Raw genomic sequence first — 24,649 nt, forward strand, 5'->3', positions numbered from 1 at the left:
ATCTATTATTTGTGAACTTCGTTTTTTATTTTCATTGAACGCTCTGTCAATGCTGTATGGGAGAAAACGGGTGATAATTCGTTTTTCACCAGGGAAAAGGAGAGTAATGCCGCTCCTGGGGAGTCTGTTTGGGACCTAGGTTCGCAATTATCCTTTGTAGAGAAATTGTTATTTAAAGTGTTGGTTCAGATCGCTGATATGTGTCTGGAATACGTGTTATGTGTACCTGTTCCGACGCGCATCTCTAACCAGTGGAGTATACCCGATATCCCCTTGGATTTTACAGGCAGTTGTTGAACGATTGAAGTCATCGGTGCGAAGGAGGATCACTTACGTCACGGTGAGCTCAAACTTTGTTCCGTGTTGTTTTTGTTGCCACACCAATATTTCTGTACTTTTTTTAAGGCTGTGGAAGTTCGTTTTCTTGTTGACGTTATGACTTTGAGTTCTGGCTCTTATCACCGTGTCATGGATGGATCAGATTTCTTTCGGATTTGGGTGAACGGATGAACGGACAATTATTGGGTGCTTTAGTTACAGACTCTGTAACGGCTGTTGGAAGGAGTGGAGGACCAAGGTGCAGCGTGGTACGTGATCATCTTTATTATTTGAACTGAACACCGATGAACAAAAAACAACAAAGACAACGAACTAAACAGTTCTGTCTGGTGCAGAAAGACACAAGACAACTACCCACAAAACACAGGTGGGAAAAGGCTAAGTATGTTTCTCAATCAGAGACAACGATAGAAAGCTTCCTCTGATTGAGAACCACACCCGGCCTAACACACAGAAATAGAAAACATAGAACAAAATATAGAATGCGCACCCCAACTCACGCCCTGACCAAACCAAAATAGAGAAAAGGATCTAAGGTCAGAGCGTGACTGTACTCCCCCCCCCAAAGTTGCGGACTCTGACCACAAAACCTAAACCTATAGGGGAGGGTCTGGGTGGGCATCTATCCGCGGTGGCGGCTCTGGTGTGGGACGTGGACCCCGCTCCACCTTAGGCCTGGCCCACTTAAGTGGCGCCTCTGGAGTGGGGGCCCTCGCCACCAACATCGGACTGGGGACCCTCGCAGCGAGCACACCGGCCTGTGAATACTCGGCCGAGACACAGTGCGCATCACCCCATATCACGGGGCCTGACCAATCCCATGCTCGCCACGGTAAACACGGGGAGTGGGCTCAGGTCTCCAACCTGACTCTGCCACAACTCCCCGTGTGCCCTCCCCCCAGTTTTTTTTGGGGGGGGGGGCTGCCTCTCGAGCTTCCTTGCCAGCTGTGTTCGTGTTGCCAACTCCATTCTCCGGTATCCCTCCTCGCACTGTTCCAAAGAATCCCAGGCCGGCTCCGGCACTCTCCCTGTGTCGACCGACCACCTTTCTACCTCCTCCCAGCTTGTCTCATAGTCCAAATAGTGCTGCTCACCTGTCCAGGAGTCCCTTTCACCACGCTGCTTAGTCCTTTGGTGGTGGGTAGTTCTGTAATGGCTGTTGGAAGGAGTGGATGACCAAGGTGCAGCGTGGTACGTGTTCATCTTTATTATTTGAACTGAACACTGATTAACAAAAACCAACGACGAGAAGGAACGAAACCAAAACAGTTCTGTCTGGTGCAGAAAGACACAAAACAGAAAACAACTACCCACAAAACACAGGTGGGAAAATGCTACCTAAGTGCGGTTCACAATCAGAGACAACAATAGACCGCTGCCTCTGATTGAGAACCACACCCGGCCTAACACACGGAAATAGAAAACATAGAACGTAGAACAAAATATAGAATGCCCACCCCAACTCACGCCCTGACCAAACCAAAATAGAGACATAAAAAGTATCTCTAAGGTCAGGGCGTGACAGGCTCATTGTGAAAAGTTATGGACTCATTGTTTTTGTTGTCTGGGCCTGAACATTGTATAATATAATTTAGAGTTTTGCACTATAATATTTCTGGGTGATTGTTTTGTTCCATTTACATAGTTAAGGAGTACTAAGAAATTATAAGGCTTCAGTTTCTCTGTAACTTAGTTCTTTTCAGTTTTCTATAGTTTGAATGTGTTTTATGAAGATGTTATTGCTGTGAAACAGGGTGAACGTTACAATGGTGTGGGGAATGTTTTGCTGTCACATGTTATGTCCCTTGATACCAATTGAGCAAAGTTTGAATGCCACACCTTGTAGAAACCACTCCCCAAATAATTCACTGCCCAAGGCCGTTCAGGAGCAAAGGGGTTCCGACCCTGTACTAGATGAGTGTACCTAATAAACTGGCCACCGAGTGTATATTTCCTCACTATCCAAATCACATAGGGATAACAGTTGTTAAAATCTGAGAAAATATGCATGCCAAGTCACATAAAGTACGAGAATGAAACAGCTTGTCAAGTCTTTTGCTTTCCATCAAGTGCAGAGGCTCTGGTGCAAACACATTACAACCCCCAAAACATCCACATCTGTTCTGGATACTTGACATAACCCATTTCATTCTGGTGAAGCACTTATTTTTCCAACACTGTTGGGGGGGAATCTCGGAAGGCTTGATAAAGAGTAAAATACAAGTTCTATAGCTACCCTCCTATGTTATACAATCACGAGAAACAATGAGCATATTTGAGGCCCACTTTAACATTTCATAAAGGCCCACTGTACCCTCCTGGAGGTGACTTGTTCCACCTCACACTCTCTGGTACATATGTTTACCGCTGTTGAAGGACTTAGAGGAATTAGACTGAGGTTCCCCACTGAGATTCTCCTATCTGAGCGAGATGGATCTGTAAGACCTCAGTGTAGTGTTATATCTCCCAGCTATATCAATAATACATTCACAGATAAGTGTGCTTGAGTGCATAGGATCAGGAGGGATGATACTACTGGATGACTTCTTATAAACAGGATGCTCGCTTGTACTCTATGTTACCTAAATAAAATGGATAATATGGTGTACTGTAGAATGCCTCAGCTGCATCTACGGAACATGTACAGTGGTAGTAAGACTTTAAACTCTGCCCAAGTTTTCAACCTTTTATACAATCTGAGCTATGAAAGAAAACAAAATGTATTGTAAAAAAAAATGTTGAGTAGGTCGATTGCTTTTTTCTGGCACCTACACCTCTGTTTCAATAACATTTTAGGGAATATTGTTGGGGGTTGATGTAACGGATCTCTTCGTCATCTGACGACGAGTATGGAATATCGGACCAATGCGCAGCGTGGTAAGTGTCCATGTTAATATATTAACTGAACACACAAAACAAAATAACGAAGTGAATGGAAGAAACGAAACAGTTCTGCAAGGTGACATACACTAGAAAACCACCACCCACAAACAAGAGTGGGAAAACAGGCTACCTAAGTATGGTTCTCAATCAGAGACAACAATTGACAGCTGCCTCTGATTGGGAGCCATACCAGGCCAAACACATAGAAAAACCAAACATAGAACAAAAACATTGAATGCCCACCCCAACTCACACCCTGACCAAAATAATATAGAAACATACAAAAGGAACTAAAATCAAGACATGACAGTCCCCCACCCCAAAGGTGCGGACTCCGGCCGCAAAACCTAACCCCATAGGGGAGGGTCTGGGAGGGCATCTGTCCACTGTGGCGGCTCTGGCGCGGGACGTGGACCCCACTCCACCATAGTTTTGGCCCACTTAAGTGGTGCCTTTGAAGCGGCGACCCTCGCCGCCGACCTCGGACTGGGGACCCTTGCAGCGGGCCCCGAATAGACGGCAGATTCCAGCAGCGCCGGACAGGCGGGAGACTCCGGTGGCGCCAGCGTGAAGGGCGACTCCGGCAGCTCCTGACTGACGGGCGGCTCCAGCAGCTCCTGACTGACGGGCAGCTCTGGCAGCTCCTGACTGAAGGGCGGCTCCGGCAGCTCCTGACTGAAGGGCGGCTCTGGCAGCTCCTGACTGACGGGCGGCTCCGGCAGCTCCTGACTGACGGGCGGCTCCGGCAGCTCCTGACTGACGGGCGGCTCCAGCAGCTCCTGACTGATGGGCAGCTCTGGCAGCTCCTGACTGGACAGGAGGGAAACTCTGGAAGCGCTGGACAGGAGGGAGACTCGAAGTGCTGGACAGGAGGGAGCACCTGGAGGGAGGAGATGGAGAGACAGCCTGGTGCATGGGGCTGCCACCGGAGGCCTGGTGCATGGAGGAGGCACCGGATGGACCGGACTGTGGAGGCACACTGGAGGTCTCGAGCACCGAGCCTGCACAACCTTTCCTGGCTGGATTCCCCCCGTAGTCCGGCAAGTGCAGCGGGGTGGAACAGACCACACTGGGCTGTGCTGGCGAATCGGGGAAACCGTGTGTAGGGCTGGTGCCATATACCCTGGGCCGAGGAGACGCACTGGAGACCAGATGCGCTGAGCCGGCTTCATATCTCCTGGCTCGATGCCCACTCTAGCCCGGGCGATAAGATGCATAATGATGTAGAACACCGGGCTATGCCTGCGCACTGGAGACACCGTGCGCCTCACAGCATAACACGGTGCCTGCCCGGTCCACCTCTCTCCACGGTAAGCACGGGGAGTTGGCTCAGGTCTCCTACCTGACTTAGCCACACTCCCTGTGTGTACCCCCCAATACATTTTTGGGGCTGCCTCTCGTACCTGTTGCGCTGCCGTGCTAACTCCTCATAATGCCGCCACTCGGCTTTGGCTTCCTCCAGCTCTTCTCGGGGGCGTCGATAATCCCCAGCCTGTGCCCAGGGTCCCCTACCGTCCAAAATCTCCTCCCAAGTCCAGGAGTCCAGAGCCCTCTGCTCCTGGTTACCACGCTGCTTGGTCCAGTTGTGGTGGGTGGATCTCTTCGTCGTCTGACGACGAGTATGGAATATCGGCCCAATGCGCAGCGTGCTAAGTGTCCATGTTCATTTATTAACTAAACACACAAAACAAAATCACGAAGTGAATGGAAGAAACGAAACAGTTCTGCAAGGTGACATACACTAAACAGAAAACCACCACCCACAAACAGGCTACCTAAGTATGGTTCCCAATCAGAGACAACAATTGACAGCTGCTTCTGATTGGGAACCATACCAGGCCAAACACATAGAAATACCAAACATAGAACAAAAACATTGAATGCCCACCCCAACTCACGCTCTGACCAACCTAAAATAGAAACATACAAAAGGAACTAAGGTCAGGACGTGACAGTTGAAGTGAAATGGAATTTGAAATGACTGTCAAGTGCTTGAAAGCTACTACCTAATTAAACTCAGAGAACTACAGCATCTTTAAAGTTAGTTTTTCACTGTAAGATTTAAGCAGTGATTTCTATTTTACTCAGACAAATTAGACCACATGGGCACTTAGGGGACTCATTCTAGTTTCCAATGCGTCTTGAACTGTATTATTAATTCTCAGTGGCAGGGGGTTAGCGCTGAGGGTGCTGGGGATCTGTTTGTGTTTTTGTTTGTTTTGGGGAAGGTACTTGCATTATATATGAGCCACATAAACCATGTTGTGCCAAATATTACAGTAATGGTGAATTTCTATGTGACGTTTATCTCATATTTATGTCACAAGTTGTGTAGCTAGCTTTGTCAAATGGGATGCTAGAGGAGTTTAACTGAGAGAGATTCAATTGTGAGCTGGGAAAAAAGTAACCATATTAGTTTGGATTGCGAACTTGTAGACAAGTAATACGGCTGCTAAATAACCTTCCTCATCCTGTGCCAGTTTGTGAGATAGTGTTTGGGAGAAAAACAAGCAGATAAAGGGGGAAATCAGATTGTCGCTAGCTCTACTTTCTACATTTAAGATTAGCTGCCTTTATTCTTGCTTTTGTGTATTGCTAATTGTCAGATCAGTGAGCAGACTCTGATCTCCCCTGTGTTCATCCTTCTTCTTGTCTTGACAGACACAAAACTAATGAGTTTTGACAAAAATGCTATAAATATAGAAGTGGAGGACTTCAAATTACACAAACCCTGAATATTCTAGAGCAGCAACAGATTTTTTTTTTGCCTTTTCATGAGGATAGGAAATGATAAGCTGTTGTGTTTTCCCAGCAGCATCACCCAGCTTCTCTTAGGTTGGTTGGTGTTGTGCATATGATTTAGTCTTGAGCAGTTGCACAGGCTGTCAGTGTGACAGGTCTGACAGAGCACAGGAGCAGCTCTAACATTGTTTACACACAGAGACTCGGAGAGCAGAGCAGGGAGATTTATCTGGCTTCATTAGCAAGGAGGGTTCGTCGATAGTCTCTGCCCTTGTTTACAGAAGTTGTCACATTCATTTGGCAATGCTGGGGCTATGATGGAGGCTCTGTGTTAGAATACAGTGTTCATTCAGTAAAGGAGTACTATGAAGGATAACTGTGGAGGGGAACATCTTTAAATAACATGTCCTTATGTAGAGACACTGAAAGTAATTTCTTTCCCACTCAACCAGTCTGGTCGTCTGTGAGCTGCCTGGGACTCAACATTCTGTTTCATTGATCCCTGCCAGGGGCTTAACCAGGGATGGTGTCAACTGAAGCTTTTTCCCCCCACCAGGATGGTATGTAACAGGATATGTTTGACACTACGTCAATGCTAATAGTTGTCTCACTAATCCAGGTAATCTCCATATATGAATTTGTGAACATGGGGCAATGTCGTTTTGCAACATAAGAAGCACAACAGCTTTTTATGAAGAAAACCCTCATTTAAATGTTGATAGGAAATCCATTCCTATGTCAGTGTGTAAAATAAACCCCATGTTATGGAGTGCAGGTATACCATAGTCTGTAGAGTGTAAGACCAAAAACAAGATGGAGTTAAAAGTATAGGCTGCTATACTATAGGGACTGTATAACATTGCACTTGATGAAATGATTAGAAAATAAATGGACGCAGGTTAAATTGTGTTGCATGTATTAGCCCTCCGCAACAAATAAATGCTCCTGGAAATAGAAGTGCCACGCCATATGATTATAAGGAGTCACTGAACCACAAAATCACTTATGTATCATAGAGCATAGCAGCGTCCTCAAGTTAAAGCTCAATGGGCCAAGCGAGGGAGTCGTAAAAGCTTATCCTACCGTACAGGAACTGCCCCAACTTACAATATTATATCTGCATTGAATATGAAAGTGTGATACAATTACTGTGATCAGAAAGCATGCTGATGCAACCGACCACACATTCAGAAAACAATGCAGCCTCAGAGGACATCACAGAAGACTGTTCTTTATGACCGAAAGTTCCCTCTTTCTGGGTGATCTCCTCTGATTCTTCTTATTGACTCACACGTTCATTCATCGGGCCATGAAAATGAGAATTGTACAATAAATCAAATTTCATACCACTCTTCGTCCTGACCTATTTTGCATTTATGGTGTTTGGCACATTTCTGCTGAGTTGGTGGAATGTGATGTGAATATTAATATCAAACCAGGAGGCCCTACATTTCTTTGTGAGAGGGGACAATAAACCTCCATTTTGACCAATTAAGTAGCTATATTAGTTAGGGCTCATGTGGTGGTCCAGTGGTATTTACTGGGAACAACTAAGCAGCCTACCTTGTGGTACTATTGCAGAAGAATAACAGATGTATTTGGAGCATGTTTTCTCTGACATCTGTGCATGTAATCACAAGCACATGTACCTCTGGTGGTTTAACAATCCCCTGTAATGTCTTTCCGTTAATGATCCGGGAAAACGCAATTAAGGGCCCGCAATTTTGTTTGAAATGTCAAGATGCCTCAGATGCTTTTTTGTCCTATTGATCTGGCAAGAGCATCTCCCTGCAAATCACAATATGCCAGGTATTACTGTGATACTGGTAGAACTAACCACAGCCTGCGTTTAACATTCAAAGACCTGCCTGTGGAAAAGATTACACACATAATCTGTAGAGAATTACAAAAGCATCTTGTGGGAATTAGGTAAATGTGAAATATAATCCGCTCAAGCAATTTGTTCTTACATGAAAATGTAGCTTGATTTTTATACGGAAGGACAGCGTGTTGCCCTGGGATAATCATACTGTAAACTGGGGGAAAGAGTAATTTGGTAGACAGGCCAAAACAGTACTCCTCAGAGACATCAAGAGAACACTCTTAAATATTTGCAACAGAACATCTAATCTATGAGGCCATTTATTTTAACTCATATGCTCAATTGAGAATTACCCCCCCCCCCAAAAAAACTCCTTTACCCTCATATCTCCCAGAATAAACTGGTGAAAATGTCTAAATTGCACCTAAACTAGTTGATATTATGTTAATTTACTGTAACAATTCATTAGATGATTTAAACAGCTGCTTTGGATTGTTACAATGCTGGGCTGTTTGTGTTGGAAGCAAGCTATGCCCTACTGGCAGAGGTATACAAGATTTTGGCAGAACTATCGCTGATGCCTGCTTGAATCATTCTCTGGAGTCTTCCATGTGCACCAGGGCCAGAAATGCAAAACCTACTCAAATTAAGAAGAGAAGGCATTATTCTCTGTGTGTGCCAAATCTGACACACACATATACACAAGTATAGCACCATTTGGATTTAAACTCAATATAACCATAACTAAGAATCCAAATTGTCATTGAGATGCAATTTATAAAATTCCTTTCCTCCTTTATGTAGAGCTCTCTAAAGGGCTCTTAACCCTGGCCCTGCACCAGATTCATGGCTATTGATTGGCTAGCACATTGGCCGTTAGCTTTAACTTGACCTTTAATGTCAAAGGTTGGTCAAAGCTTATACAAAAAGCTATTAACCAATCAAACTGCATCTACAAGCAATTTCAGGGGAAAACATATTCTAGTCCCACCTCAAATAAAGATTGGGCTGACAACCACCATGCCCCTCTGAGATACCTATTGGGACTCATTAGAGGGGAACTATAGTGGATTATCAACACAACATCTACCCAAAATGGCTGCTTGGCCTCAGTAATCATTACTGGTCGGAAGTTGTTTGTCTTCCAGTTTACACTAAGCATTCTCTATGACATCAAACACTGAGCACTTTGTAAGTCGTCAGGAAGACATGATCGTGCCTGCCATGGAATAATGTAATTAACTTCAAATGAGAGGGACCAACTTTGAAACAGATTTCAAGTATCTAAACAGATTTATTTCAGTGGCATCTTCTAAAAATCCTGACAGATTGGGAGCATTAATGTTACTAACAACCTATTTGTTAGACGCAATACAAATTTGATAGAGGTCATATTATGTTGCAGAAAATCATTGAATACTTAATTTGATTGATGTCCTACCTGTGTTTCTGATGCTGCGATGTCCCAATGTTAATTCAGTGGTGGAAAATTACCCATACAGCGCATTCGGAAAGTATACAGACCCCTTGACTTTTTCCACATATTGTTACGTTACAGCCTTATTCTAAAATGGATACAATTATTAATTTTTCTCATCAATCTAAACACAATACCCCATAATGTTTTTTAGAAATGTTTGCAAATGTATATATAAAAAGAAACCTTATTTACATAAGTATTCAGACCCTTTGCTATGAGACTCGAAATTGAGCTCAGGTGCATCCTGTTTTCATTGATCATCCTTGAGATGTTTCTACAACTTGATGGGAGTCCATCTATGGTAAAATACATTGATTGGACATGCCTTGGAAAGACACACACCCATAAGGTTTCACAGTTGACAGTACATGTCAGAATAAAAACCAAGCCATGAGGTTGAAGGAGTTGTCTGTAGAGCTCCGAGACAGGATTGTGTTGCGGCACAGATCCAGGGAAGGTTAGAGTGGCACTCCTCAGTAAAAGGCACATGACATTCTGCTTGGAGTTTGCCAAAAGGCACCTAAAGACTCTGACCATGAGAAACAAGAATCTCTGGTTTGATGAAACCAAGAATGAACTCTTTGGCCTGAATGCCAAACATCACGTCTGGAGGAAACCTGGCACCATCCCTACGGTGAAGCATGGAGGTGGCAGTATCATGCTGTGGGGATGTTTTTCAGCAGCAGGGACTGGGAGACTAGTCAGGATCAATGACAGATGAATGGAGCAAAGTATAGAGAGACCCTTGATGAAGACCTCCTCCAGAGCGAAGGTTCACTTTCCAACAGGAAACCAACCCTAAGCACACAGCCAAGACAACGCAGGAGTGGCTACAAGTCTCTGAATGTCCTTGAGTGGCCCAGCCAGAACCCAGAACTTGAACCCGATCGAACGTCTCTGGAGAAATCTGAAAATTGCTGTGCTAGGATGCTACCCATCCAACCTGACAGAGCTTGAGAGGATCTGCAGAGAAAAATGGGAGAAACTCCCCAAATACAGGTGTGACAAGCCTGTAGCGTCATACCTAAGAAGACTTGAGTCTGTAATCTTTGCCAAAGGTGCTTCAACACAGTACTGATTAAAGTGTCTGAATACTTATGTAAATGTGATATTTCAGTTTTTTATTTTTAAAACATTTGCAAACATTTCTAAAAAGCAGTTTTGCTTTATCATTACAGGGTATTATGTGTAGATTCATGAGTGAAAAAAATGATTTAATACATTTTTGAACAAGTCTCTAAAGTTTTTACAAAATTTGAAAAAGTGAAGGAGTCCGAATACACTGTATGTCATACTTGAGAAAAATTAAAGATACAGTGCCTTAATAGGAAATGACTCAAGTGAAAGTCACCCAGTAAAATATTACTTGGGTCGTTCCCAAATGGGAACCATTCCCGATAACAGGTTAAAAGTCTAAAAGTATTTGGTTTGAAATATACTTAAGTATCAAAAGTAAATGTAATTACTTAAATATACTTAAGTATCAAAAGTAAAACTATAAATAATTTCAAATTCCTTATACTGAGCAAACCAGACAGTACAATTTTATTTTTAATTTTTTTATTTACGGATACCCAGAGGCACACTCAGACATACTTTACAAATGACACATTTGTGTTTAGTGAGTCCACTAGATCAGAGGAGGTAGGGATGACCAAGAATGTTCTCTTCATAAGTGTGTGAATTTGGGCAGTTTTCCTGTCCTGCTAAACATTCACAATGTAATGAGTACTTTTGGGTGTCAGAGAAAATGTATGGAGTAAAAAGTACATTATTTTAATTTGGAATACAGTGAAGTAAAAGTTCTTAAAAATATAAATAGTAAAGTACAGATAACCCAGAAAATGACTTAAGTAGTACTTTAAAGTATTTGTACTTTACACCACTGCATTAATTCACAGTTCTGTACAGTAAAGTATTAAAGCCTGAACAAGTAGTATCTGCCCCTTAGAAAAAGGTGTTATTGTTACATTGTGGTTAAGCTTGACTTAACCTTTGCTAAGACTATCTGTCAACTCTATACCTTAATACCACTCCCACTGTTCCCTGATCAAATGGCTCATTGTGTCCAGTGCTGAGTCATCCTGACTTTGAGAGTGTCCTTTCAGGAGCTTGTTACAGCTGGAGCTGCTGCTTTATTGCTTGTCTTCATTTCAATGTATAGGCTATGTACAATATGTATTTGGTAAAAATATCTATAATTGATTTGGGCTTGAAGGCATTTTTTTTGTCCTTAAATGAGATCGGCAGGATCAGACAGACCATCACCTGAGGCCTTTTAGTTTGACCTTCTTTAGGAAGAGACAATATCCCAGTGGATTAAAATCCACTGTCCTCCCAACAGTTTGTCTGTTTTCTCTCTGCCAGAAACGGAAGCAGGAGCTACTGTGAGGCAGAATAACTAAGACAGGCCTTTATTGTATATGTAGATTTTCCAATTGTAGGTATAGATGCCTTTCAGCAGGGTGTGTTTGGATGAAGCATACCCATTTTTATGCAAATAAATGAATCATCAACATACAGCATATTTTACATTATTTACAGTAAGCCTAATGCCTTTTTTAAAGTTTTAAAAGTTGTCTTAAAGATGTCCTGATCAGGATAATAGACAGTGCAAATCTCAAATCACAACAAATGTTATTTGTCACGTGCCGAATACAACAGGTGTAGACTATACTGTGTAATGGTCACTGTCACGTTCGTTATTAGGATCGGACCAAGGCGCAGCGTGTTATGCGTACATTCTTATTTATTTAAAGAATCAACACTGAACAAACGAATAAAATAACAAAACGAACCGTGAAGCTATACAAACGAGTGCTGACAAGCAACTACACATAGACAAGATCCCACAAACACCAAAGGGAAATGGCTACCTACCCACCCTAGTCACACCCTGACCCAACCAAAATATAAAGAAAACAGAGATATCTCAGGTCAAGGCAGGACAGTCACTTACGAGCCGTTAACCAATAATGCAGTTCAAGATACAGAGTTAAGAAAATATTTACTAAATAAATAAAGTACAAAATAAAAAGTAATAAAATAACAAATAACGATATGTGTTACCTGAGACCAATTGTGGTCAGTGAAGTGATGCTTCCTCATCTGTTCATATTCTCATCTGAACTGTCTGTCCTTGTTTCCACAACACTCCTATACATGGTTCTGAGTGGTTGATGGACAGAACGTAATGGTGTGAGAGAAGTCCGCAGGACTCTTAGTAGGAGGGTTGGCAGATGAGGAGTAAAAAGGGAAAGGACTGCCTTTCTAGCATCTGACTGTCTCAGTCCAAAGGAGAAGAAGCACAGTGATGGATAATTACTTGACAGAATCTGTCCATTGGCCAAACGTAGCCCACCATTGAAGGATTATTTATCTTTCTACTTCATAGGAGGGAACTGCAGGTGGAAAGAAGGTGAACATCTGAAGGATGAAAGGGGAATGGCTTTGATATAGTGAAGGAGACTAGTAGAGGGTGAATGGAGATAAAGTCAGACAGGAGGGCTTGTCTTTACCTGACCCTACAGGACTTATCAGTGTGAGCCAGGTGATGGGGTGGCTGAGAGACAGCGATAAAACAGGGAAATCTGTTGTTGAGCCCATTGTGGAAAATCCAAGGACATGTTAGAAAACAAAATGTCAACTTCATGCACCAGTCAAGTACTGTACTTGTCACACCCCTGTAATGTCACACAGGATAAGTAAGCTGTAGATTAGAAGACAGACTTGAAACAATGGCTGCCAGACGCAGGTAATAGAATAGATCATATGCACGAGGGTATGATTATGAATTGTCACCCTCCAATTGTTTACTGTACTAATTGCTTGCTCAATAATGACATAAGGTCATTTGCGGGCACCCACAGTCAGTCTTCCATTGTTTCCTTATAATCTTCTCTCCTACGTGATTACAGAAGGTGGGACTGAACTTAACACTAACAAAAAGCTTCCATCATAAATAGTTCATTGGATGAAATTATAGCTTGAGAGGACAACCCTCAAACCCCATTCTAAATACAAATAGATGGCAACCCTGAGTGGAGAATTCTGTTTTCATGCATGAGGGGCTCTGTGCAGATGAATGAGAGTAATATGGTAATCTATGTAGCATTGCATGCAGCCTCCTCTGCTGCCGGACTTGGGACATGTTATGTACATGGTTTACATTTTAGAGACAAGTGAGAAAACCGAAGACTTACGACCTTGCAATACCTCTGAAGTTTTTTTATTTGTTTCTAGCAATAAAATGGTATCCTAAGCTAGTCTTTAGCACAGGTGTACGTTCTCGTGGAGTCTGGTGATTTATCATAAGGGGAAATTTGCTACAGTTTATGGGTATAAAGCCAATAAAGTTAATCACCTCTGTTCTCTTAAAAACTTCATCAGGAAAGAAGAAGAATCCGGTGTGTTTTGTAGCACAGGGATAGATAGATTCCAAAGCTCTTGTCAAAACATGATAAATGTTTCATAATGCGCCTCTTTACACTTTGTTCTTCGTCAGCTACAATAATGCAATGAAATATTCATGATGAGATACACAGCCATAGTCATTGTGTCTCCAACTCACTTTTCTCCCAGATATTTCCTGCTGTTTGTGTTTCTTTCTTCCATTGCCTTACAATCAGATCAGTGCTCATATCTCATCAAAGCTGCCATGTTTAAAAGGAGTAGATACCAGCCAATTAAATTATGAATGTCTCACTGCTTATCTTTGGGAGTTCTGTCTTTTTTTCTAATAATATTGAGTGGCCAGATGACCAACCTCAAACAATGTGTTCAATCAGTCAGGGAACGTTCCCATGGCTCTGAGCATCAACTTAGTTTAGCCTCAGTTACAATGTAACACTGTTTTAACCAGAGATGGTATCTTGTGTCCCCAGGCCTCTAGGTGTTTCTCTCTAATGCCAGTGGGTGTCGTTCTACTCTCAGAGCTGTGACTGACTGACTGCAAGAGAGACGGGATGCCTATACCCATGTGATTTCTGCCATGGAGACCAGAGCTTAATATCTGGTGAGTAGCCCAGGCTGTTTGCAACCCTCCCCACGCCTTCTTTTCCGAGCCACTGCGAATTGACTTGAACAGTTGCAGTCTGTTCTTCCCTTACCCGGGGCAACTTTTCACATTGCGGAAGCGAGCTCTCTCTTTCGGGAGAGAGTGCATCATCACAGGCCTTCAGAGGCAGCCTTATGAAGATAACTGGTAGTTGGGAAACAGCTGTTCCAGCTACAAAAAAACACACACACAAAAACAACAAACTGTTCCATCAAAGCCACCGGTGCATGACCAATTATTAAAATGGCCTGTTCTGACCAGGGCTCTCTTTTTGCTAATAAACCCCAAATATAGGAGAGATGTAAAGGCAATTATCACTGTCTAAATAATATGTAATATGAGCCTATTAATTAAAGCCGTAGTACACCAGAGGATCCAGTTGAATCATCTCTGCTGTGTCTTCAGAGTGCAACCAGCCAGAGATCAGAGTGTGCTTCAAAGAGCTGTGCAATACGCACCTGTTTCCTCCATAACATCTGTCTTCTGACTGGAGTCGGGACCAGACATGTAGCCTGAAAATGTCACTGCACAGTAACTATTGCTTAAAGTAAATGATGATCCAATAGGTGTATGTGATGCCAGTAGTGTTGTCTGAGCTGAGGGTGTTGGTTAGGGAAGGGAGAGCTAGCTGGTGGCCATTCCCACAGGGGGCTGGTGGGGATGGTGGATTACGCTGTCTACTCTGTGACCCCCTGTGGTCAGAACTCCTGTGGTTTCTGTGGTCAGAGGGGACACACAATGCTTCTAACAAAGAAATATGATGTCTCCCACTTGTCCTCCCCTGCTCATAGGGAATGAGAGGGCAATGCTAATTAGCCAGCTTGTGAGCTGAGCTGAGTTTAGCTAGTGCACACACCTCACCCTGTACACATACGCACACCCTGCCACACACACACCCGCCCCTTCTGCTAACAAGCAACGTCTGCAATAGCCATGCTTTAAGGATACCTCTGCATATTTCCTTACACCATAGGACTTTCTGATGGGTTTGTGTCATAAGAAATGCTTCCATTTTTAACTAGGCATTGTCAAGGAATGTATATTTAAACTGAAATATCCTTTCATGTCAAATTAAAGTAATTTATTAATGTCTGTATGAAGCCATTCTGGTCCATTCATATTTGTTTAACATCTTTGGTGCAGCTGTTCTTTTGTCTGCAGTTTAATAGTTGTCAGGGATGATGCAGGTGATAATAACATGCATAACAGGTAGAAAACTACTCCCAGTTCATCTCTACTCACAATAATCTAATCCTACAGCTAAGCCTACAGTCAGTGCTATGTAAGCAGGTAGTAAATATGAGTGTTTAATCAAGAATCAGAGCAAAGCAGGATTATGGCAGAGGTTGAGTTGAGGTATCATCCCGAAAACACTCCCAATGCAAATGAAGCAGAAAGGATAAGACTCAGTGACATTACATTACCCAGTTCTCTCCACCTCTCCTCTCCTCCTTTCCTCCTCCCATCTCATGTTGTGTGGTCAGATCTCTCCCCTTCACAGTAATCTGAGCCTTTCCCTCTCTAGTTCCTGGAATACCAAGTATGAGAGGCTGAGCGAGGCTGAGCGAGATTGAGAGACTGAGAGGCTGAGCGAGGAAGTGCGAAGCTGAGCGAGGCTGTGCGAGGCTGAGTAATAACCTGTAAAGGGGATGCTCAAGGTGTACTCAGGGGGGTTCAGGTCTGCCATGATGACAATACACTATTTTTTATCTCAAATTGCACCATATTCACTTAACAGTGCCCTATATGCTGCCATTTGGGACACATCCACCCTCTGCTGGGCTCAATCCCTGTTATCTGTCCACTAATCATCCACCAAATTAAAACCATATGCCAGCCGTATCACACTGAATCTGGGGAATAGCAAATGAAATGGAGTCATTTCAGGAACATTCTTAGTGGTGAAGTGATTGGTTAGAATATGCCTCTATCTTAGGCGAGCTTTCAGGTAACATCACATCACATGAAAAGCATAACACCAAACCAGACGCAATGGCTGTGTGACAGTGACACAGGGGGAGCTCAGTGGATTATAAATTTGACCTCTTGCTGTTTCCTCTTACTCAGTCACAACTGATTAATATCTGGTCATGGTGAACACATGCAGAACATAACAGACTCACTGAAGCTGCCCTATCTGATCCACCACCGACTCATTTAGATGTTTGTGGGCTTTTTCAGATGCATTGGTGACTGTTTGTTGTTTATCATGTGGTTGCTGTTTTTCTACATTCCTCCCCTCAGACACCAACAGTCACAGAGAGGGTTCTCCAAACTCTTCTGAAGTCCCTGATATGGTGACATGTAATAGCCAGTTATGATAGATATCTCTGTAATCTCATTCAACCCCACTAATATAACAGATTTGTAATATTTCCTTTCAAAGTTTCCTAATACTACATGTATGAATATGTCTGTAAATGGTTATGAATAATGTTTTTAGATCTAATGGATATTGTTTCAGTAGTATAAAAGGGTAAACTGGCTAATATAACCGTAATGTTGCACTACTATCAAGGAACTGTGGTGAAACATTGCCTTATTGCATTGATGTACTGTAGATAAAAAAGTGGAGGTTTTCCCAACACAAGATTTGTTATGTGTCCCTCAGTCAAGTTAATGACCCTTGTGGTATGCCAGCTTTGCATAAGAATGTATTTCACTATCCTCAGCCTCATTGTTCAAAAGCTGCTATTACTTTAAAATGTTGTTGAATGGCCTGTTCAGTGTATTGGTGCTATGATCAATGAGATGGCCAATATCTCATCCAGTGTCCAACTGTGTGATGGAGTAAACAAGACCATGAAAGAAGGAGCCCAGCCTACTGCTTTCCTTTCGTTAAGTACATAGTGGGAGTGCACCATGGGACCTGCAGGCAGATGAGAAACTGGTTGTGAGCCTCCTCTCTTTCCACCGTCTACTCGTGCATACGGGAGACGCAGTGTCCTCAAAGAGGCCTGGCAGCACTCCTCCCGGCCTTCATCTGCCTTCATGCCTGGCCTTGGAGCAGAGCTCGCACCACTTGCAATTACTGTCACGTCCAAGCTGTTACTGTCATTTGCATTGGCTCATGGGTAGGGGGAAGTAAGGAGGAGGAGGAGCACATGAAGCAGGCCTGATATAAGTGGCCCTGGCAGCACAATGAGCTCGCCTGGCTTTAGCTTTCTGGATGAGTTGCAGGAGCAGGGCTATATTAAAGTGTAATAATGGCATCGAGCAGGTTGCTTTGCTGTTAAAGATTAAGCCTGGTGCAGGGTGGTAAATTGCATAAACACAGGGTGGGAGATTTGAAAACAAAAAAACTGGGGTTTAATTCACAGTTTATTAGACTGTGTGATGACTTTTCAAGGCTTTTTTTTCTCCGAGTAGTCTCTAAATCTGTCCCATGTAGAAGAATTAATGTGCAGTCTGAACGTGTGAACATAAAACAGAGCTGCAGCAAATACAATGTGGCCAAAACTCAAGTTAAAGGCTTACATTTGTATTGACTTGTTTTTCACTTATTTGAAATTTTAACTTTAGGTGCATCAATAGCAACATTTTCTGTCACACTGAATCTAAATGTGGTTGTCTTACCAGTTTTACCAAACGAGCTTGAAGGAAATGCACTTATTGCAGTCGTATGACTCAAGAAGACATTTCAAATAGACCTTAAGCATAACTATTTCTTTAATATGCCATAGCATAGCTGTCTCAGACCATACATCATAACCAAGACATGGTCCCTGAGCCCACTTTTATGACTCTTAAATGACCAAAACTGAAGTAACACTATTAAATCAGCCCCAATATTAGCTTGTGGACCATAATCCTTTAAATCTTGATTTCATGTCTGCAAATTATTAATTAGCCAGTGACAGGAAATGAGAAGTAATTTCAGATAGCACCCCCTCCGGAGATGCTATTTGTAGCAGAAGAGCCAAAGGCCCCTGTCACTCCCTCAGGTATTTATTTTCCTCCTATATGGTACATACTTTTGGTCATGTAGTGTATGTGGACACCAGCTTGTTGAACATCTCATTCCAAAATCATTGGCATTCATATGGAGTTGGTTCCCCCCCTTTGTTGATATAACAGCCTCCACTCTTCTGGGAAGGATTTCCACTAGATGTTGGAACATTGCTGCGGGTACTTGCTTCCATTCACCCACTAGAGCATTAGTGAGGTTGGGCACTGATGTTGGGCGATTAGGCCTGGCTTGCAGTCGGCGTTCCAATTCATCCCAAAAGTGTTTGATGGGGTTGAGGTCAGGGCTCTGTGCAGGCCAATCAAGTTCTTCCACACCAATCTCAACAAACCATTTCTGTATGGACTCGCTTTGTGCACGGGGGCATTGTCATGCTGAAACAGGAAAGGGCCATCCCCAAACTGTTGCCACAATGTTGGAAGCACAGAATCGTCTAGAATGTTGTTGTATGCTAGCTGTGTGCTCAATGTTATACACCTGTCAGCAATGGGTGTGGCTGAAATAGCCAAATCCACTCATTTGAAGGGGTGCCCACATACTTTTGTGTATACAGTGCATTTGGAAAGTATTCAGACCCATTGACATTTTCCACATTTTGATATGTTACAGCCTTTTCCTGTAGTCCACGATCATCAACTTCTCTTGCTCACATTGAGGGAGAGGTTGTTGTCCTGGCACCAAACTGCCAGTTCTCTGATCTCCTCCCTATAGGCCATCACATCATTGTCGGTGATCAGGCCTACTACTGTTGTGTCATCAGCAAACTTAATGATGGTGTTGGTGTCGTGTTTGGCCAGGCAGTCATGGGTGAACAGGGAGTACAGGAAGGGACTAAGTACACACCCCTGAGGGGCCCCAGTGTTGAGGATCAGCTTTGTGGATGTGTTGTTACCTACCCTTACCAGTTAGGGGCGGCCCGTCAGGAAGTCCAGGATCCAGTTGCAGAGGAAGGTGTTTAGTCCCAGGATCCTTAGCTTAGCAATGAGCTTTGAGGGTACTATGGTGTTGAACGCTGAGCTATAGTCAATGAATAGCATTCTCACATAGGTGTTCCTTTTGTCCAGCCATTATGAAAATTGGAATGGGACCAGAGTTTCTGGGATAATGGTGTTGATGTGAGCCATGACCAGCCTTTCAAAGCACTTCATGACTACAGACCTGTGCTATGGGTCGGTAGTCATTTATGCACGTTACCTTGGTGTTATTGGGCACAGGGACTATCATGCATGCTCCATGCATGCTTCAGTGTTGCTTGCCTCGAGGCGCGCATGAAAGTAATTTAGCTCATCTAGTAGCCTCGTGTCACTGGGCAGCTCTCGGCTGTGCTTCCTTTTGTATTCTGTAATAGTTTGCAAACCCTGCCACATCCAACGAGCGTCAGAGCCGGTGTAGTAGGATTCAATATTAGTCCTGTATTGACACTTTGTTTGTTTGATGGTTCGTCAGAAGGCATAGCGGGATTTCTTATAAGTGGCCAGATTAGAGTCCTTGGAAGCGGTAGCTCTACCCTTTAGCTCAGTGCGGATGTTGCCTGTAATCCATGGCTTCTGGTTGGGGTATGTACGTGCAGTCACTGTGGGGACGACGTCATCGATGCACTTATTGAAGAAGCCAGTGACTGATGTGGTGTACTCCTCAATGCCATTGGAAGAATTCCGGGAATATATTGCTGTCTGTGCTAGGAAAACAGTCCTGTAACAGCATCTGCGTCATCTGACCAGTTCTTTATTGACCGAGTCAACGGTGCTTCCTGCTTTAGTTTTTGCTTGTAAGCAGGAATCAGGAGGATATAATTATGGTCAGATTTGCCAAATGGAGGGCGAGGGAGAACTTTGTACGCATCTCTGTTTTTTTTCCTTTAGTTGCACATGTAACAAGCTGGTAGAAATGAGGTAAAATGGATTTAAGTTTCCCTACATTAAAGTCCCCGGCTACTTGGAGAGCCACCTCTGGATGAGCATTTTCTTGTTTGCTTATGACAGTATACAGCTCATTGTGTGCGGTCTTAGTGCAAGCATCGGTTTGTGGTGGTAAATATACAGCTACGAAGAATATAGATGAAAACTCTCTTGGTAAATAATGTGAGATACTCTAAAAACCTTGAGACTTCCTTAATATTAGATTTTGTGCACCAGCTGTTATTGACAAATAGACACAGTCATCACCCCTTGTCTTACCGGATGCAGCTGTTCTATCTCGCCAATGCTGTATGTTATCCATGTCGTCCTTCAGCCACGAATCGGCGAAACAGAAGAACAGTTTTTGATGTCCCGTTGGTAGGATAGTCTTTATTAGATTTTTTATTTATTTATTTTATTGAACCTTTATTTAACTAGGCAAGTCAGTTAACAACAAATTCTTATTTACAATGATGGCAAACAGAAGGCTAAAGGCCTCCTGCAGGAATGGGGGCTGGGAATAATATAGGACAAAACACACATCACTACAAGAGAGACACCACAACACTACATAAAGAGAGACCAAAGACAACAACATAGCGTAGCAGCAACACATGAAAACACAGCAGGGTAGCAACACAACATGACAACAACATGGTAGCAACACAACATGGTAGCAGCACAAACATGGTACAAACATTATTAGACACAGACAACAGCACAAAAAGCAAGAAGGTAGAGACAACAATACATCACGTGAGGCAGCCACAACTATCAGTGAGAATGTCCATGATTGAGTCTTTGAATTATGAGATGGAGATAAGACGGTCCAGTTTAGAGAGCTCATCTGGTCATAAGAGACGGTGACAGAAACATTACGTACAAAATAGTTTACAAATAACGCGAAAAACACACAAAATAGCACAATTGGTTAGGCAGCGCCATTGTACCGAGTAAACGATCTGAATATTTACGCAAATGTGATATTTCCGTTTTTATTTGTAACATTTTAAAAACCTGTTTTTGCTTTGTCATTATGGGGTATTGTGTGTAGATTGATGAAGGAAAAATACTATTATCAATTTTACAATTGGTGGAATGTGGAAAAATAATGTGGAAAAAGTCAAGGGATCTGAATACTGAATGCACTGTATATAATGTATATGTTTACCTAAGATCATATGTTCACTGCATCAAATGCATGTCCACTACATTTACACTCTACTCTCCAATCCATCACACCACCCTCTAAGCTCACTAGCTCACAGTCCTCTGGCGGTTTTATTTTGTCAGTTCAATTTTTGAATTTGTTACTTTCGAATAATAGTGCTTTTAAAAGTGGGCTATAAAGGTCAAATGTCGAAGCAATTTAAGTTGTGTTTACCTCCCTAAGGCATGGCTTTAAGACTTGGAAGCAGCTCATTTCCACGGTAGCTAAAGAAAAATGGTTAATGTAGTCAGTGACCGACTGTTTCCTGGTGGTTCACCACTGGAAGGACACATTAATGCAACAACAACCAGTGGACACAGGGAACATTGACTCAATACTACTCAACACAGAGCCAGACTGCTCCACTGGCTTCTGGGCGTATCCACCTCCATACCCCAACCTATACTATATCCTTCTTTGTCTCCAGCTGGAGCAGATTACTACTTTTAATCATGAGTCACTCAATCCTTTATCTTCAACAGTCCAGGACGATTTACATGAATAGTATAAACGGTATACAACTGTGTTTTATTACATCAGGGATCTTCAGGATTCAAGTGGAGTAGAATTTGTTTTTCTACTTGCAGTCTAAATATCTCCACTTGATCACTTGGATGTCAATGGTATTTCAGGTAAATAATGCTTTCAGAATAAACTAAGTGGTAATAGTCTTACATCGCCTTTTGCCCTTTATCATGTTTGCACTATTCCATCTCATTTGAATGTTTCTTTTCCAAGTGCCTATCAATATTTTTTTATATGTATCTCACAATAGAAATAGATCCATTGTGGATCAATCTCAATGGGATAATGAAGAAACAGCAATGAAATGGTCTGTGTTATATCAATCATTGCCTGATGACTTTGTCAACTTACTGAGAGAACTGTCTAGACAATCAAATAATCATCCACTTTCAACACTTTCAAACTCCTACTCCTGTGAAAATGAAGGATACTCAGGAAAATAATATGATTTTTGGTAGATTTCTTCAACAATCATGACAGCTCCTGTCCTTGTTCTATTCAGCTTGAAAAATGTTAGCAATTTGAATGCATAGATTACAGTTTGTTTATATTCATACTGTTCCCTATTATCTGAATTTTGTTAGTATGTACCAGGCAGACAAAAGCAGTAGAGAACACAATACTGTCCCTGAATAAAGAAAGTGGGAGTTTTTGTACAGCTGCTCATTGTCCTAAAGCTGTATTATAGGATAAAGGATAACAACAACCAGCCTAGAGAACACGTTTTGCAGTAATTGATCTGGTAACAGGTTATACAATAACATACAGTAATTTACTTGCTTTTGCCGATGACTCATTTTCATTCATGATTCACCTGCAATGTTATATATCTCAATATAATGACCCTATGCAGTAATTTAACAGAAAACATAAATAATGAAGTTAAGGTAGATCTTAATTGTCCTCCCAGTGTTCTCAGCATAGTGTTTACTGTGGAATGTTATTTCTTATTCTCAGCACAGCGCTATGCACAACATCTCACAGCATACCGAAAATGGGCAAGTGGACAGCTCAAATAAGAGGACTTTGCATTGTCCTGATTATTATCCTAATTAATTAAGGGAGCTGACTGGGGAGGCTTTCTGGCTCGGTGGTTACAATTTATGCTTAATTCAACAACACATCCAGTAATTCCTTTTTGCATAGTTTGTCTTTTCTGTTTTCCAAGTCATCATAATGAAGAATTTCATGGACCTAATCCGGGCTTTGTGGATGATGTTTTTTAGTGGTTGTAAACATGTCTGTATCAGGGTACAATTTGTTTGGTATTACTTCAGAGCAGGGATTCTGTACAGTGCACTTACTGTATTCCAGTGGCGGTCAGTGCCGTTTGTGATGAGGGAGGACAATTATTTTGTTTCATGAGCATGGCCTTATTTCTATTACAGCATGTTGGATGACTGTCATTCATATTCACCCAGTTCAATGTAACATCGATAGGTTTAGGCTACTACATGATACTCAAATTTTCCCTATAACCATCATGAGGTTGCTACTAGAGGTCGACCGATTATGATTTTTCAATGCCGACACCGATACCGATTATTGGAGGACCAAAAAAGCCAATACCGATTAATCAGACGATTTTTAAAAATGTATTTGTAATAATGACAATTCCAACAATACTGAATGAACACTTATTTTAACTTAATATAATACATCAATAAAATAAATTTAGCTTCAAATAAATAATGAAACATGTTCAATTTGGTTTAAATAATGCAAAAACAAAGTGTCTGAGAAGAAAGTAAAAGTGCAATATGTGCCATGTAAGAAAGCTAACAATTAAGTTCCTTGCTCAGAACATGAGAACATATGAAAGCTGGTGGTTCCTTTTAACACAAGTCTTCAATATTCCCAGGTAAGAAGTTTTAGGTGGTAGTTATTACAGGAATTATAGGACTATTTCTCTCTATACCATTTGTATTTCATTAACCTTTGACTATTGGATGTCCTTATAGGCACTAGTATTGCCAGTGTAACAGTATAGCTTCCGTCCTTCTCCTCGTTCCTAGCTGGGCTTAATCCAGGAACACAACGACAACAGCCACCCTCAAAGCAGCGTTTCCCATGCAGAGCAATGGGAACAACCACTCCAAGTCTCAGAGCGAGTGACGTTTGAAACGCTATTAGCGCGCACTCTGCTAAATAGCTAGCCATTTCACATCTGTTACACCAGCCTAATCTCGGGAGTTGATAGGCTTGAAGTCATAAACTGCTGCTGGCAAACGCACGAAAGTGCTGTTTGAATGAATGCTTATGAGCCTGCTGGAGCCTACCATCGCTCAGTCAGACTGCTCTATCAAATCATAGACTTAGTTATAACATGATAACACACAGAAATACGAGCCTTAGGTCATTAATATGGCCGAATCCGGAAACTATCATCTCGAAAACAAGACGTTTATTCTTTCAGTGAAATACGGAACCGTTCCGTATTTTATCCAACGGGTAGCATCCATAAGTCTAAATATACCTGTTACATTGCACAACCTTCAATGTTATGTCATAATTACGTAAAATTCTGGCAAATTAGGCGGCCAAAACTGTTGCATATACACTGACACTGAACAGTCAGTGCAATGAACGCAAGAGAAGTGACACAATTTCCCCTGGTTAATATTGCCTGCTAACCTGGATTTCTTTTAGCTAAATATGCAATATATATACTTCTGTGATACGCACCGCATCGATTATATGTAACGCAGGACACGCTAGACAAACTAG

General features: G+C 42.3%; 1 protein-coding gene across 1 annotated transcript in view; it reads left to right on the forward strand.

Annotated features, from left to right (window-relative positions):
• The window catches only part of LOC124006132 (leucine-rich repeat and fibronectin type III domain-containing protein 1-like), a 126,305-nt gene that overhangs the window by 84,803 nt on the left and 16,853 nt on the right, over positions 1-24,649 (forward strand). Inside the window, exon 3 of the mRNA XM_046315928.1 lies at positions 14,150-14,280. The gene's annotated coding sequence lies outside the window, so the exon portion shown is untranslated. The remainder of the gene's footprint in view (positions 1-14,149; positions 14,281-24,649) is intronic.

The sequence above is a fragment of the Oncorhynchus gorbuscha genome, linkage group LG19 (assembly GCF_021184085.1).
Source record: "Oncorhynchus gorbuscha isolate QuinsamMale2020 ecotype Even-year linkage group LG19, OgorEven_v1.0, whole genome shotgun sequence".
Classification (NCBI taxonomy): Eukaryota; Metazoa; Chordata; class Actinopteri; order Salmoniformes; family Salmonidae; genus Oncorhynchus; species Oncorhynchus gorbuscha.